The sequence below is a fragment of the Dipodomys merriami genome, unplaced genomic scaffold, assembly GCF_024711535.1.
Source record: "Dipodomys merriami isolate MVZ:Mamm:240054 unplaced genomic scaffold, mDipMer1.0.p SCAF_60, whole genome shotgun sequence".
Taxonomy (NCBI): domain Eukaryota; kingdom Metazoa; phylum Chordata; class Mammalia; order Rodentia; family Heteromyidae; genus Dipodomys; species Dipodomys merriami.
Window position 1 is genome coordinate 4,572,162 of NW_027206180.1, and position 8,922 is coordinate 4,581,083.

An 8,922-nucleotide genomic window follows, 5' to 3' on the forward strand; every position below is an offset into this window, starting at 1 on the left:
TTTTTAAAAAACCAGACATGTAACTCCAGTTTTCAAGTGTTCAGGTCCTTACGCTTGCACAGCCATTCCTCTCTATCGATCGGGGCTGAGAAGTACGCCCATCCCAGCCAGCCACAAAAGTTGAGACCAGAGTGGAAATTTCCACTCGGTGATTAAAGTGAGAACCTGTTGTCAGAGCGCTAGGCCAGGGGAGAGGGGTGAGCTGAAGCTGTAAAAATGGACGAGAGAATGGCGACAGCAGAATCTGAGCAGATTGGAGATTCTGGGGTGGGGGTGGGGTGGGGGCGCAGAACTCTGAGGGTCCTATAGCCAGAGCTGGGGTAGCTCAGTCAGCTAATTCCCCCTCACACGTCAATGTACATCCATCGGTCTCCCTCGCCGATCTGTGAGAGATCCTCCAGGTCAGAGGCTGCTTCTTTTCTTTTCCTTTTTTTTCATCCTTCTGTATCTCATCGCCCAACAGGAAGCGCGAGGCTCACCTTAGATTCTCAGCCTGGGAGAATTGTTTCAAACGAGAAGAGTGCATTTCGACCGTGGTGTCCAACCCTGGCTTGACAGAAGAACCCCAGGAGCACCGGGTGGAAATAAAACCCCACATTTCTGGGCTTGGCTCCAGATCTCCTAAAGTCAGAGTCTCCAGAGGGTGCGCTGGGAGAAACAGCTTCGCAGACAAGGTCACTGGCTAGCTCCTCCACGCCAGCCAGCCCTCTGCTGCTCCACCTTCCAGGACCCAGGAGCCATTATTTTCGTGCTATCCTCTTCGACCCCTTCGAGTCCGTCCTTGGGGTGACAACTCTGATCCAGCCCCGGGGGCCTTCTTGCTTTGGGGGAAGGCGGCAAAGATAGGTTTTTGAGTTTCTCGGGGGCTTGTTCTATGGACGGTCAGCCGGCCAGGCTGGGTGTGCTCGGGTGCTTGTGTATTCTTCCACAAAGTCACATTCTTTGCGAGATATTTACAGTGGCAGAGATAATGGGTTATTGATGAACCAATCAGCTGGCCTGGCCCCTGGTGAATTAGCTGTTGGCCACTGGCCTGCTTGGGATAAGAGAGGATTGCTGAGCTCAGCAGCGGCCGAGCGAGGTCTAAATCATACCCATCAGTCCTGTGCGAAGCCAGTAATCTCTGTTAAAGGCGATATCACAGCCAATTCCTCATCGGGGGAAGCATCTTATTTAATTTATAGTTAATTGAAGGCTGGGGAAGCAGGTGGATGGAGGAGAACTTCACTCACGGCTGTAGCTAGAGCGGTGGGTGCTGGTGACTTTGCTGTTGCCGTGAGGATTCGGGTGAGCAGGGCTGGTGGCCCATGAGAGCGTGTCCTCAGAGCCGGTCCCGAGCTCAGCCCAGATGCGTGAACAAAGAACGTAAGGACACGTGCCATTGGGTTGTCCTCGGTTGTTACGCGGCATGGTGGTGCCAGAGATAGCAGATCCATCGTCTTCAGCTTGTGAGGCCTCTCCCTTTCTCAGCTCATTTTGTTCAAGTGGTTGTTTCTTTGTCTTAAAGATAAGCCAAGCTCTTTCTCTCCCAAGCCCACTTGCAAATGTGTTGATTTGCTTGGAACGGTACCCTTCTTAGGGTTTCTGCATATTTCTTTTCCTTCCTTCCTTCCTTCCTTCCTTCCTTCCTTCCTTCCTTCCTTCCTTCCTTCCAACTTTCTACTTTTCTCTTTCTTCTCTGCCACTATTATGACTTTATTGGAGGTGTAGGAGTGCCTTATTGAAAAAGCTCAATTCCCTGGTGAAGTGTAATCTGTTTAGCCAGCATATTTTTTTAAATCAATTCACATTCAAGCGTGCAGCCCTTTCAGGGATGCGCTGAGTCAGTCGAGAGATGACATGGGAAAACAGCTCCGAACGTAGAGACACAAAAGCTTCAGAAGAAAGGGGTCGGGGCCCTGATGCTGTGACAGGACATTTAGTCACAGCTCTATTCTGCACGAAGGCAGTCCAGCTTCCTCTTTCCAGCTTTGGTTATAGCAACCTGGGGGTCCCCAGGAGTATGCTGCTGCTGGAGAGACTGGGGAGTCTCAGCTATCTTCATGTGGACATTTATTTCATCCTTGGTTGATAAGCGAGGCCCCGATGGGACCAGAGCTTGGACCATATGTTATCCTGATGTCTGAAGTGGTGAACCAGTGTATCCATCTCAGGTTGATGCTCAGCATGACCAGCGTCTTAGGGACTCAACTGTTCCATTTATTTTTTTTAATGCTTTGAGTGAAGACAGAGATCAGGAAGCCGGTGACCCTCGTGACATGAAGATAGAGATCAGGAGGTGGGTGACCTCTGTGCTCAAGTCAGAACCTGGACTAAACTCCTCACCTAACACCCTGGATCTTGGTGTGGGGTGGAGGTACAGCGGCCCGGAGATCAGTTGTAACAACATGGAATAAATATTGAAGACAGAGGATGACTTGGGGGAAAGATCTACAAGAAGAGTAGGCTGCATGGTGGCTCTCAAATTTAGATGGGTTTCATAGGACTGCAAGGAGCAGCCAAAGAACTACAGATATGGACCATGTTTCTAGGAGACACTGAACGGGCTATGGCAATCCCATAGCAATGGTCTCCAGAGTTAGCTCCCGAAAGCAATTGTTTTTGCGAGTAAGCGTTAGTGAGCATTCCTTAGAGGTTCTTAGATTAAGCTCTCAGAGCCTTAAGATCTGCTCCAGGCAGAGGCCTCCCTTAGCGCCTGGCCTTCTTAGTGTATCTAACAACATGGCGGCTGGCTTCATCACAGACAGCAAGAGAGAAGACAGAAAGAGGAATAAAGGCAAGAGGAAGCCACAGACTCGGGAAATCTCCTTGTATGTCTGCTCTGTTCTGTGCAGGAGAATCAGCTTGTTAACTGGGGTCTACATTTAAGGGGAAGAATCCACACAAGACCGTGGGTATTCGCACCAGCGTTTGCCCCTATAACCAAGCACCTACAGCGATGAACTTTATAAAGAGAAAAAGGTTGACTGAGCTCACAGGTTGTTTTTGTTTGCATGGTGCCTGCCTGGGTTCCGTTTGGGGCCAGGGTGGAAGATGGCAATATCTGGTAGCCGCCATGTATGTGGGAGCAGTCACATCTCCAACAGGAGCAGAGAGAGGGTGGCTGGCTGGCTGGGTGGGTGGAGGGCAGATGGAGATTTTTATAACCATCTCCTTGGGAGAGCTTTCTGAAGGTGATGTCCCAAACAACGTCAGGACCTTGTAGCAGATTCCATCTGCTAGAGTCCCAGCGGCCGTGGATCCTGAGCTTTTGCACATGAATGTGTGCTTGGAGGAAACTCCACACCGGAAACCAAATTGGGAGAAGAGGCAGGAAGAGGAGGAGGAACTTAACTGTGGTAGCACCGTACAAGGGCATGGGCATGGAAGTAAAGACTTCACAGCACCTCTGCTTACTGTACTCTCCGGAAACTTCTATGTAACATCTTTAGAGGTTTGGTTTCTTTTTCTTTTTCTTATTTATATTGGTCATGGGGGCTTGAACTCAGGGCCTGGGGTGCTGTCCCTGAGTTTTTGCCCACAATACTAGCGCTCTACCTCTTTGAGCCACAACATCACTTCTGGTTTTCTGGGGGTTCACTGGAGATAGGAATCTCATGGACTTTCCTGCCCATGCTGGCTTTGAACCCCTACCCTCAAATCTCTCAGCCTCCTAAGTTGTGAGGTTGACAGGTGTGAGCTATCAGTACCCAGCAAGGTTTGATATTCTTATTGGCCCTGTTTCTTCTTTCTGACGGGAACCATTGTGGTCCCTTCCTCCTTGAGTTGTTGTTGGGATTAAATGCGTGAGCACTTGCGAAGATTCCTCCTTAAACACCACTAACCAGACCTTCAGCATCTTCTCACCTCCCTGTAGAGCCTTGGGAGGGGCGCTGGGCAGAGACAAAGAATGCAAATACCAGGAGCATGCGCTCCAGCTTTCTGAATTTGTTGTGTGAGCTTGCTGTACATTTTGTGTCTTCTTTTCTAGAACTCTGCTTATTCGCCTGTAAAATTAGAGAGGCTAAAAGAGATAAGCCAAAAAAATAAATAAATAAAGGAATGGATAAATAACTAAGTAAATAACGAGGGTTGCCTTTCAGTGCCCGTTGGGAATGGTTGTCTGTGGGTCTCTGGAGCTTTGTATCAAGCGAGAAAGGACAGTGATTTTGATGATCTAGGGGAGAGTCGGTTCCCCCAGGCTCGTGGGAGGTGACGTGTCTACCTCATCAACGCTGCATTTGGTGAAGCTACACGGTGGCTTGATGGCAGCCACCACAGGCATATCGACATCCTGAGTATCTGCAGATGGCACCCTGCTGGGCTCTCCTCACACCCACTGAGACCCAGTGGCAGAGCCTTTTCCGTCACACCTCTCATTTCAAAGCCCCACAGGGAAGGCACGATGGTGCTATGCCTGCTAACGTTCCAGGAAGGGGAGACAGAGGAAGGAGCCACGGACGGGACGCAGGGTAGCTGGTTCCCGTCAATCTTTATCGCATGGACACTCTGGGAGTTTTCTGCATCCTTTTATTTATTTATTTTTTTGAACGGGGAAATTGCTTGGGAGAGAAAAAGAAAGAGCTGCGTGTGCAGGCTGGGTCTCTGGAATAGAAGCTGTTTTCAAGACCAGCTCATTACCCAGCTGGCCAGATCTTTTGTTGCTGTTTCTTTTAAGCATCCTGAAATCTAAGAACGAGGCTTCCTATAAACACGGGGCTGCCCTTCTTGTTGTCTGAGCAGAGCGAATGCAAGCATGTCACATCATGAATGGGTACCACTGCAGCCCTGGATCTCAGGGAAGGGACTGTTTCAAGTTCCTCCGATCCTCTACCCACAGAGAGTTGAAGGCCAGAGATTGCTGACTTTAAAAAAAGGGTTTTCCAATGGCCATAGAGGAACAAATTGGCAGGCTGGGAATGGTACCCAGTTCTTCCTACAGCTTTTAATTTCTAAACCTATCTCTAGGATGAGAAAAGTTGAGGTCTGGTGGGGTGTAGGCGGGGGTAGGGGGCTAGGAAAACCACCCAGACACTCCTCCTTATTTTTTTCATGCAAACAGGATGGTCTCCACAGCACGGAAATGTGGCCAAAATAATAACAAGCTAACCAGAGAGGAGCTAATGACATAATCACGGACCTTCTACACTCAATTATGGCAATTACCGGAAGCTACTCACATGTCATATTTCATTTAGCACAAAACTACACAGGGGAGGCGAGTGGACCCAATATTTCGGCTCTCACTGGAGTCAACATCTAAAAGGAGGAACGCCAACCTCAATAAATGGTTCCCGGAGAAGCCATTAGGCTGAGTGACATGTCCACTTAGGGTGACATGTATTGATCATGTAAAACATGCACACTGTATAATATGATGAAACAAACTCACCCAACTCCATTGGTGGTGGTGGGGGGGGGGATGGGAGAGGGGGATGGACTATAGTGTTCGGCTCTGTAGTCAGAGCCCCTGTGACCCCAAACAGCACCTACTTCAGGGTGAGGAATGAAGGTATGTTCCAATTCCCTATTGCTTAGGTGCTCATGTATTAATTTAGCTATTTGTTTATTCATTCACAAGTCTCTCTATGTGAGGGTCCCGTGTCCTGTGGTTAATGCTGGGATTAAAAGGGTGAGCAAAAGACACAATTGCCCCTAGTGCCAGAAAGCTTGTCTTGGAAGGACACATAGAATGCATGTTAACTGCACACAGACAGAAGTGAATCACTGATCCATCAGGGTCTATAACGAGGGGGTCTCTCTAGGCAAAGGGATCATGGAGAAATAGCTGCTCCTCATGGTGTGTGAGTTAAATAGCGTCCTCTCCCCCTCCTCGATCCCATCCCATTTTCTGTCCAGGTCTCTGCCTTGGTGGGCGTGGGAGGTGGGGGCGGGGCAGGCTACAGGGCGAGTAATACCGACTTTTTCCAGTGTTTGAAATACTCCAGATTGATTACTGGAGATTGAATAGACAGACAGGTGAGACAGGAAACCAAACCTGGTGGGAATGAATGATCTGTAGCACGCCCAGGTGGACAGCCAGGGGCTGTGGACAGTACAAGTTCAGAGTCACATGGGAGAGTTTTGTCCACTCAGCGTTCCCTTGTGGTCCATCTCTGCTTCAAACCCGGATGACGTTGTTAAAATCCATTTGTGCTCACGACAACACAAGGGTGACTCTCAGCCCGCATGTGTCATGTGGACTCTAGGCCCCACGAGAAGCAGAAACGGAAGGGTGTAGACAAGCCACCGAGTTCCTCCACCTGGCACCTGGCAGGTTTTCCATTGGTAGATGTTCTTGCGGGTTTACAGCCACTCGACTCCTGCAGGAAGCAGGAAAGTTTAAGCCTTCAGTGGTTCACTTTATCTCCTCCAGGTGGTTGCAGTGCTCTGCATTTTGTGACTGTTATTATTCAGAAGAGTCAAATGTCTCCTTCAAGGAAACTCTTAAGTCCTGACCTTCCCTAGGTGAGCATACAATGAGTGAAGAATTTATATATGTATATATATATATATATATATATATATATATATATATATGTATATATATCATTAGAGCTGATGGTGATTTTGCATTTTTCTTTTTTAATTCAGAGGGAGGAGAAACACCACCAAAGGAAGTGGACGGCCATATATATGCATGGATAATGGAACTATATTTGGAAGAGAAGAGACAGGGAGAAGCTTACAGCTCAAATAGAAAAGGTAAAAAAAATGCAAAATAGGAGGAGAGAACAAGACCGACTTGAAGATCTGATAAACTATCACCATCAATCTCTTGAGGCCAAGAAAACTCCAAATCTGTCTAGTGGCTCAACATCCTTGCTTCTCAAGGTCCTTGTTGTAAAATAAAGACAGTGATAAGAAATATCTGATTCCCCTGGAATGCCTTGAGGATTAAACAAAATCTCACTCCCAAAGCTTTTTTTCTATGGACATTGGCAGATAGGATATGCTCAATAAATGGTGGCTTGTCTCTGAATTTAAAAGCAGAGAGAGCCCCACTCTTGAAACGAAAGTCCTAGCTGGACACACACATAGGTGCCTGGCACATTTGCCTGCATACACTCCAAGAGGGTTAGGGGACTGGAGGATGAAATAAAGCTAATGATCATAATTCTATCAAGAGCAGGCCCAAACTGAGCACCTACTGTTTTCCAGGAAAGATTCAACTGTAGGCAGGATTTGCATTACCTCATGCAGTCCAGTGAAATTGTCTCTACGTAACCCCCTTCTTTTTGGAGGGGGAGTGGGTGAAAAGAAAAATAGGAGAAAGAAGGAAGTAGGGAAAGAGGGAGGAGAGATGGAAGGAGACAGACCCACAGAATCTCCTCCTATTCCCAGTGCCTACACCACTAGCTAAGTGGTGTTCCGAGAAGGTTATGGAATTAGTGACTCAATGAGCAAATGGCAACGTTGGAGGTGGCGCATGATAAAGATATAGCTCATGGGGGGCCTTAAATCATGGTGGGTTTGACTCATTCATTGGGGGAACTTGCGTTTTTAGTGAACAGAGGTGCGGACATTTCTCAAACATTTATTAGGATTTTTCTCCCCTCTGAGAGCCGAGCCAGGGAACTAGCAAACCCTCTTCCTTCTTTTTTTTCTAATTTTAATTTTTTTTGGCTCCCTTCAACTGTTCATTGGCATGCAAGAAAGACCTCTACACTGCTGCTCCTGAGAGGGAGTGGAAACTGAGAATTGTGCCCATTAAGGCCTTTTACGATCTCCATTATGTAATAAAGAGCATCTGGAGCCTGAGAAATCATTGCGAGCGTTTTATTTTGTTTTAAGTATAACTATCTCCTCAGACCCCCATCTTTCCTGGGGTGATGGCAATCCCAGATAGACCCCTTCCCCCCCTCCGCCCCCACCCCACTCTCCCAAGCCAGAGTCTGGGGGCAGACGGTAGCCATGCCTCTTCCTCATGCGTTAGGAATGAAGTCTGGTCCCAGCAGTTGGCCCTTTTCCCATCATGCATCCCTCACCTCCCCATCTCAGCCTAGCCTCAGGCCAGAAAGGCCTAAATGCCACGCTTTATCCTTTCATCATTGGCTTAGAGACAACCAGTCCCTGAATCCCTCACAGATCCAAGGTTAGGTCTTTCCTTCTAGGGAAATCCAGATTTCCTGGCATCTCTGATGAAGCAGGAGCTTCAGTGGTAACAAGGTGCTCCTCAAACTCAAGTTCTTGCATGAGTAGCAATTTAGGAAAAAGAAAAGTAGGAATTAAGAAAAAAAAACAAACGATTTCCTGAACACTACTCTGGAGGCCTTCTTATTTGGGGTTTGTTTGGAGACCAAGCATTTGCCCTCTTCAACATCTCTCTGGGGTGATTCTGATGATAATCAAGAATCATTGATTGGAGCTCCCTCTCCACGCTTTCTCCAGCCAACAGCATCGTTTTATTTTCCCAAGCAAAATCTGAAATGGAACATCAGGGTATAAAAGCAGACACAGGGGAGAAGGAGGAAGGGGAGCCGAGATCAGAGGTCCGCTTTGCTATCAAGGAGACAGAATGGGATTTCCCTGCATTGTCTGGTTGAGGAAGATGTCTCTGACAAGGAGACATTTTGCTCTGATTCTGGAGGAGGTGGAGTTAAGAGGGAGAAGCATCCTAGGAATTATGGACTAGAAAAGGCTGGTGAGTTTGAAAAATAGACAAAAAGAGGGATGCTGGAATGGGCATTTAGAAAGGGGCGTTTAGGAGACAATTAAGGTTCAATGAGGTTGTAAGGGTAGAGTTTAGACCTTTTTCAAAAGAGAGGTGGAGGGAGAGGAGGAGAAAGAGAGAGAAGGAATGGGAGAGAAAGGGAGAGATAGGCATGAAGCATGTCCAATATATTTGGCTCTTTGAAAGGAAAATACAGTGTTAAATGCAGTGTGAATCTCTCTCTCTCTCTCTCTCTCTCTCTCTCTCTCTCTCTCTCTCTCTCTCTCTCT

The 8,922-nt window shown here is 47.7% G+C and overlaps 1 long non-coding RNA gene across 1 annotated transcript; it reads left to right on the forward strand.

Moving 5' to 3' along the window:
* Positions 1-340: 340 nt before the first annotated feature.
* On the forward strand, positions 341-6,755 carry LOC138814474 (uncharacterized). The gene is made up of 3 exons (XR_011368014.1): positions 341-401; positions 6,356-6,447; positions 6,574-6,755. It is a non-coding gene; the product is annotated as an uncharacterized lncRNA (long non-coding RNA).
* Positions 6,756-8,922: the final 2,167 nt, after the last annotated feature.